Here is a 9,133-nt window from a genome sequence, read left to right as displayed (position 1 = left end):
CATTAGACACCTAAGACTAGTTATAATTGACATGTTATAATAAAGAAACTGCTCATTAGGTAAGAAATGAAGAAATTGGGAAAGTGAGCACCCGAGGCAACTACAGCACCCGAGGCAACAGCCTCGGGTTATGCTAGGCAGCTGCAAGCAGCCAGCCACCAAACTGCAACAGCTGCCAGGCAGCCGCAGCAGCAGCTTGTGCAGCTGCCCAGGCACCAGCAGCAGCAGCCATGCCGCTGCACAGGCAGCTGCAGCAGCAACCTAGGAGCTGCACAGGCAGCTGCAGCAGCCACCAGGCAGCTGCACAGGCAGCTGCAGCAGCCACCAGGCACCTACACAGGCAGCTGCTGCAGCAGCCCAGGCAACATCCGTTCGTGAAACCGAGCCGTTCATGCAACTTTGTGTAATTTTTGCGTACTTGCATTGTTAGTGTATTATGGACAATGTTTGTGAAAAATAAGTACTTCACGGACTAAAATATAAAAAAGGGCAAGGAGAAGTGGAAAAGGCGATTTTGGGTAAATGCCGTCCTAAAACTGAGTAAAATGATCTTTTGCTATGATTTCAAACATTAGACACCAAAGACTAGTTGTAATTGACATGTTATGATAGATAAATAGCTCATTAGATAAGAAATGTAGAAAACGGGCAAAGTAGTAGTGAAATAGGCGATTTCGGGTAAAAGCCGTCCTAAAACTTAGTTGAATGCTAATTTGCTATGATTTCAAACATTGGACACCAAAGACTAGTTGTAATTGACATGTTATGATAGATAAATAGCTCATTAGATAAGAAATGTAGAAAACGGGCAAAGTAGTAGTGAAATAGGCGATTTCGGGTAAAAGCCGTCCTAAAACTTAGTTGAATGCTAATTTGCTATGATTTCAAACATTGGACACCAAAGACTAGTTGTAATTGACATGTTATGATAGAGAAATAGCTCATTAGATAAGAAATGTAGAAAACGGGCAAAGTAGTAGTGAAATAGGCGATTTCGGGTAAAAGCCGTCCTAAAACTTAGTTGAATGCTAATTTGCTATGATTTCAAACATTGGACACCAAAGACTAGTTGTAATTGACATGTTATGATAGAGAAATAGCTCATTAGATAAGAAATGTAGAAAACGGGCAAAGTAGTAGTGAAATAGGCGATTTCGGGTAAAAGCCGTCCTAAAACTTAGTTGAATGCTAAATCGGGCAAGTTAGAATGATGTTTGAAATATTTAACATATATACATTATTATTTTTAATTATTAGTTTGAATTTTATGTAATATATATGAATGATGTTTAATGTTTGGTATTTTTTTGTTTTCAAAGGTTTGTAAAAGGGAAGGCCCTTTGACAAAGGAAGAGGTTGATGAAATTCGCGACATGTGGGCTTTTTTTGTGACATTTGATGGCATCTAGGTAGAATATATAATATATGTGTTTGTTAGATAATGACTTGGATTGAGTTTTATTTTTTTATTTTTTTTATGAACAATAAATATTTATATTTAGTTGTTACCGTATCTTTTTTATTTTTATATATAGTACGTAAATCCATATGTACATTATATTACTTATTTGTAATTAGTACTATACATTATTTATGAGTTTTATATATGTTATTATTATTATGCATTTTATTGTTATTGAATTATTATTATTCCAAAATTTATAATATTTTTAATTAATTATTATTTATTAATATTAATTAATATAATATTATTAATTAATAATAATACTAATAATAATAATAATAATTTTTAAAAAACTGGAATAATGTGCTTCTCAAAACAGGTCACTAATAATATTATTATTATTAAATATTATATATATCAAAATAAAAAAATAAAAAAAATAAAAAAAAAACTACAAATGGGAAGCGGTTTGGCGCCAAAACCGCTTCCCATTTGCACTGCACATGATGTTATGTGAAGTGCAAATGGCAAGCGGTTTTGGCGCCAAACCGCTTGCCATTTACCCCAAATGGGAAGCGGTTCTGAACCGCTTGCCATATGCTTGGCAATTGGCAAGCCCCCTAAACCCATGCGGTTCAGACCCGCTTCCCATTTGGGGGTTTTAACCGCTTCCCATAATGTTTTTTCTACTAGTGTAAGCTGAAATGAACAGACCCTCAATCACCCTCTTTCAAGTTTTCATAAGTCTTCCCATGTCCCTCACGATCCCAACACTTGGCTTTTTTAAGCCTCCTTACCGAAGCCTTATTTGGTCTCCTTCTCTTACATGGCCAAACCATCTTAAATGGTTCTCCCTAATCTTGTATTCAATAGATCTTAGATAAGTCATGTTAGCCCTACTTTCTTCACTACTACAAAAATAGGCTAAGAGAGTCGTTAAAACATGCCTTAGAGACCTATCCTTAATGGGTCTCTATCTCGGGAGATTATTTGATAAAGAGACCCCCTCATTAATTAGGATGCTATGTTTTTAAAAACAAATAGACCCGTTACTAGAAATAGGAGGTCTGTAGTTGTGGTGTATTATAGATGAATTACAAGGGAAAGAGACCTATTAAATGTAATAAGAGGTCTCATTAAGGGGGTGTCAAATAGACCTACTATATTAAATAACGGGTTTGTTTGATCACTCAAAAAAAAAAAAAAAACATATTTATTTGAATTTTGAATTTATGCAACATTAAAATTATTGATATTTTAATGGCAAATTGCAAAAGTAAACATCAATAGCATTTCTTTAAAAAAACAAAATCAACATTATCCAACATTACATAGTTACAAAATTTACAAAAATAATTCGAAAACATAAAATTAGAAGTCTTTGGTTCAACATTTATAAAAACACACTTCCTAAACAAACAGCAAATATATCATTTGAGAGTGAGGCTGGGATAATTCAAGTGGTTGGAGCTCTCCTTCCGATTCCAAGAAATCTTGGGATCGATTTCATCACGTGCTTGGTTCTCTAAACACCAAAAAAAACAAATATATCATTCCCATTTAATTAATATTAGGTATTCAAGCACACTGACAGGGTAAAGTCGTATCCCCTAATAAAAAATAATTCCTAAATCCTCTAACTAACGTAGATAGGGAAGTAGGGTCGATCTCCACAGGGAAACAAGTCTTTTTACTCCTAATTAATTATTATAATCTAAATTATTTAAGTAACCAATGTTTATAATTAAGTAAGAAATTAAACTACTAAGGTTGAGAATAGGAAGAAAACAATATATGAAAGGATCTAGGGCATAGGTTCACCAATAAATAATACTCCAAGGTAAAACATAGTAATCAATCATTGACATTGCATAAATAACATGATTAACAGGCTCTCGCAATTAATTAATCAACAAAGATCTAACAGGCTCTCGCAATTTACTAGATCTAAGTTCTTATTGAAAATAGCCTTTAATATCAAATTAACATCTGCTCGATTCATCAATTTAATATTGCTATACTTTTACAAGCCGCAATTGTAAAACATTAAAACAATCCAATAAGAAATTATCATGCAATACCAATAATCAATAATAGTCAATCATCAATGCATCAATTAACCAGATTGTAAAGGGCTCTCGCTACGTATTACAATCACACAATTAATTTACCGGTATTAAATCTCATCTCTCGAATCTTGACTTAACCATTTATAAATTAACTTGCCTATTGAAACTAGACCTAAACATTAATTCTCATCTCTCGATTCTTGAATCAATATTGTCAAACTCATGCATAAAAGATAGGCCTAATCTAGTCACAGAGCATTAAATCAATCAATAGGAAATTAATCTAGCATTGACAATCAACAACAATAAATTACCCCTTCATATTATTTATGGATCCCCATAAACCCTAGAAATTAAACTACTCACACATATTAAAAACTAAACTAATCAAAGCAATAAAATAAATCATGATGAAAGGAATAAAATAAATAACTAAGATTAAGGGAAAAGAAATCGTTACCAAAATAAATCTGGAATTAATGAAAGAATTAAGAACAAAGGTTTAGAGAGAGTTTAAGAGAGAGAGAATACTAAGTAGAGAGAGAAAATCTAAGAAAGAAGGTAAGTGAAATTAATCGTCCTAAAAACGTACTTAAACAAAACTAAAACAACTTCCTAATTAGAAACTAATTGCTCGACAAAAGAGTTCTTCCAGAAACACGCGCCCGATCGGGCGCGCCTTTTTCTCGCACTGCTCTTTTCCACAGCCGCGCCCGATCGGGCTAACAGCTCACCCGATCGGGCGCGCCTTTGGCCACGCACCAGCACAGTCTTGCCCGATCGAGCTAAGCTTGCCCGATCGGGCCCTTGCTTCACCTCGAGGCTCGGAGCTTCAATTGGGCTTATTTCTTCGGCCCAGTCCGGATATCCACTTAGGGTCTTGATCACTCGGTCCATATACCTCGGTATCCCGATTACCGAGCCCTTAATCACCGGCTCTCACCGATCCTGGGCTCCAAAAGTGGTCGTGTCCTTCTAGCTTCCGTAATTGATCCATAAAGCCCGGGAAAATGCTTCAAGAGTGCAATTTCCTGTAAAATAAATCTAAAACTACGAAAACACTAGAACACACAAATTAGTAATAAAAGTGGCCCGAAAGAGCCAAAAACACTACTAATAACGACCAAGGGACGGGGGTAAAACTCTATATAAAATAGACATATCAAACTCCCCCAAGCCAAACCTTTACTTGTCCCTAAGAAAAGAGCTCATCAATGAACATATAAATCATACTTCACCCCAATAATCAAATCAAAAACCAACGATTCAAGGCAAATCTAATGAACATGCTTCAACATCAATCAATATTATTCATCTAATCACCCTTCCTCCTTAACAATTGTTAAATAGAGCAAACCACAAGAGCATATAGAATTCAAGACTAGTGCTCACACACTCAACTCTCATTTATGTGGCGAGTAAAGAATGTACTCGATCGCTCTCCAACCAACCCCTTTAATGTGAACAATGCCCTCCCAACTCACACTCTCGTGTGTATAAAAAAACATTGAACGCTCATCCTACTAGTCGACTCGAAATATGCCAAGTCATAACTTGCATTGATAAACAACACTTTCACATTTACATAACTTCTATGCACAAGGTCGGAAGGTCTTTTAAGCTTGTAATGTAAGGCTAGGGTAAAGGTAGGATAAATTTGGGATTATGTGAGAGAAAAGTTATGCATTAAGGGAGCCAAAACCTAATAAACCCATGATCAAAATAATGATGATCATACACATCTCCAACTTAACCAACTCCAACCACAATCCACCAAATATACTCCAAACAATATAAACAATCCCAACACTTACAATAATCACTCATAAAAATATGATAATGTAGAACTTTGAGTGAAAAACAAACTTTGAACTCATTTTTTTTTTCTTTTTCCTTGAACAACCATCAAATAGAACATTTGAGCATTAATAAATTTTTTTCTTTTGCTCTTTTTTTTTCTTTTTAACTCATATTGGAAAATTCAACTTTGAAACACAATATCAATATTTTCCAATAAAAAATCAAAGAACAATAACTCTTCTTTTATTCCCACATTGTGCAAGTAATATGCACACCGCAACTCCCTCACCTCACCAACTAATAGCTCCCCCAAGCCAAGCTTGGGACTAGTAACCAATGGGGCACAGGTAGGCTTGTAATGTGGCTAAATAAACAATAAAAGGGCACAAGCAACAACATGGGTAACAAGAAGGGAACAAATGTATCTAATACTCTGAAGGCTACCTAAAAGAATGAAAGCCTTCGTCCTCCTCATGTGCATAATAATAAGTCATGAAACACTACTCATAGTTGCAAATCAATACTCAAATTCATTGACATACCAGGAATTATGGAACTATCACACATTTCCTAACCAAATCAACTAGTCAAGCACTATATTCACAAATAGTTGGACAAAATTGACTCATGTTTAGGAATCCAAGCAATCAAACTTCAAATCATGACCAACAAATCCACAATGTTCATCATCAAAATACCAAGAATCAAAACAAATTTTTCTCAAGTATGGGGCACAGGGAAGTATGATTCATAATTCATTGGAACGTATTTTTGAATTTTTTTTTATTTTTGAATTTTTTTTGTATTTTTATATATAAAGAAAGCAATAAAAACTACACTAGGAAAGCAAATAAAGAGAGAAAAGGAAGAGAATTACCAAGTGAAAGAACACCCCCCAAGCCAAATCAAGCAATGCCCTCATTGACTTGGGAGAGTAGCCTACTCCTCATCCTCATCCATCCTCGAATAGCCCCCGCCGTGGCTAGAACCGGCTCCTCCATGGCTAGAGCCACCACCTCCATACCCCAAACCACCTGCAAAGTAGTTAGGGTCCATATTCCCCCCAAGCCCACCAAAAGGTACATCGGTCCCATAAACATGGACCGATGAGTAGTCGACGTAGGTACCAAAGGCACTTGGGTTCGTATATCCACCCTGCGGATATTGGAACCAATCAGGGAAAAGTGAATCGGGGGGTATAGCCCCCCGACGGGCGTAGTCATCATACATGGGGTATAAACCCCTCCCTAGGTTCCTCTCCATATGGCCTACCCTTCTATCTAGAGACCCTACTCTAGCATCCAAATCCCTAACCAAACCCTCAACTCTCCCTTGCCCCGTCTCAATCCTATCCAATTGGCTCCTAAAAGCCGAGAAGTCATAAGGGGCGTTAGGGTCTATGTTGTAGTTGGTAGAGGAAGTGGGGATATCGTATGTAAAGGGTTGAGGTGGTGGATAGTGTGGTGAATGGTGAGGAGGTGAGTGGTCAATTGGTGAGTGATGGGGTTGGGGTGAAGGGTGAGGTGGTTGCACCTCACCTTGACCGTCAAGCGCAAAAGTGTAAGATTGCTTCCCCTTCTCAAATTTGGTCAAGGTGGGGTGGGGTAAAGTGAAAGCATTATCCCTCCTACCCGATTCCCGTTGAATCACCCACCAAGTATCCCCTCCTATGACATTAACCCAATTAAGGCTACTAAGATAGGGCAGGTCCATAAGAGTTGGGACGGCTACCTTACCATCATCGTTAGGGACAAAGCTAAGGTGTTTGACCGCTATATGTGTAACTAGGCCACCAAAGTAAATGGGCACCCTAGACCTACCCGCCTCGGCCGCATTGGCCACCCGTTGGAAGTGGTTGGCCATTTTGTGGAATATATTGAGCTTTTCACTCCTAGGGATCATGTATGACCCTAGTAATTCAAGCTCATCCCGCCTAACATTGGCGGGTTCATGCCTGCCAAAAATGGTAAGGCCAACAAACCGTTGCCAAATCTTTGGCACGGGATGTTGTATCCAAGTACCTTTAGCATGTTGGAGGTTCAAGTTAGGATCCCCCGTAAGGGATTGATAGACAACGACAATGTTGTCTTGGGGTGGTTCAAGAGACCTATCCGATTTCAACTCAAAAATTCTACCAAACTCTTTCAAAGTCAATCTAATATCATTATTGAATAACCGAAATTGAACATGAGAAATTAAGGCATTTGATTTTATGACATTAAAACTAGAAACGAATTCTAAGGTTAAATAATCATAAGTATCGTAATGCATGTCAAAGAAACCGCTCATGCCAACTCCTGTAAATAATTTTTCTACATGCTTATCAATACCTAGTCTAATAAGAGTAGGGTGATGAATGAAACGAGTGGGAATTACCTGCCTCGTGATGAGGTTAAGCATCCTCTGTTTTTGCTCTTGGGTGGTGATGACCATCCTCTCCCATCCCGGAATTTGCAAGTCCGGGTCAATTCTCGCCTCTTGGTTCCTTGAACCTTCGCCCCTCACCGTTCTTGATTTCTTGAAAGCCATTGATGGTGTAAAGAATAGGAATTGAGTGGTTTCTCTCTCTTAGGTTTTAGAAAAAGTTGAGAGAAAATGGTAGAAATTGGGTTTAGATTGCAGAGAAAGGTAAAAGGATTAGAAATATGTAAAAAAATTTGAGTTTTGATGGAAGGATTGGAGAGGATCTTGAAGAATAAGTGGTTTGAAGGTATAAAAATGGAGGTTTTAGAGAGAGAAAGTAAAGTAGAAAAAGATGAAGTAAGAAGGAAATGAGGAAAGAAAGGAGAAGAAAAATATAAGGGACGGCCAAAAATAGGCGCGCCCGATCAGGCAAGCCTCGCCCGATCGGGCGGATAATTGTTATTCCGGAATCTCAGTTGCGCGCCCGATCGGGCGAGCTCCGCCCGATCGGGCGCGAACACGAACGAAAAATTCTCCCTATGGTTCGCCCGATCGGGCGAGCTTCGCCCGACATATCTTTTCCTTCACTCGATTTGCGCCCGATCGGGCGACCTCGCCCGATCGGGCGAAATTTGCTCGAGTTTGTGACTGAACTTTCGCGCCCGATCAGGCGAAAAGAAGCTCGTTTCCAGCTCTCCTCTCGCGCCCGATCGTGCAGCCACGCCCGATCAGGCGAATTAAAGGCTGGATAAAACTTTCTCTTGCGCGCCCGATCGGGCCCGTGCCCAGTCGTTTTCTTAGCTCTTCTTCGTCTTCAAATTTTTTCTAAGTCTTTCGATCTCTTTAACCTATACCTGTACAAAAACACTTATGAACGGTAAAATTACACTCTGCTCGCCTCTCAAAAAGAAAATAAATAAAAGGGAAAAACTAGCTTAGAAAGCATGAAATACGGGTTGCCTCCCACAAAGCGCTGGTTTATCTAGGTCCCGCACGACCTTCTTACCAAGTACAATTTCTAGGACCCTTGGCCTAACGCTTGATCGGGTGGTTTCTCACCCGGTCTAGCGATGTGGTTGCGATGCGGCTTCCTGACATAACCTGTGGGACGCCAAGTCGCCTTATCTGGTGGATCCTCCTTGACTTGGACTGGGGGATCTTCAATGCTAGGCACTAAAAACCCTTCTTCGATCGAATGTTGCTTCAAATTGTCATTGCGTTCAACACTTGCAACTCGATCTGGCGGAACACTTACCGTAGGCTCGATTCGCACAACTTGCTCGATCGGTTCCACTTGTTCATCCTCGAAACCAAGACCAACATTGTAGAGTGCTCTTTCTATTGCATCGACTTCCTTCTGTCATTCGTCTATCTTATCTGAAAAGGATGCAACACAAGATACCGCCTCCAAGGGATCTTTTTCTAGAGCTTGGGGCTTGTTAGAATAATTTACAAC

The sequence above is a fragment of the Chenopodium album genome, chromosome 9 (genome assembly GCF_948465745.1).
Source record: "Chenopodium album chromosome 9, dcCheAlbu1.1, whole genome shotgun sequence".
NCBI classification, from domain to species: Eukaryota; Viridiplantae; Streptophyta; class Magnoliopsida; order Caryophyllales; family Amaranthaceae; genus Chenopodium; species Chenopodium album.
The sequence above is the reverse complement of the archived record's forward strand: the minus strand, read 5'-3'. Positions refer to the sequence as shown.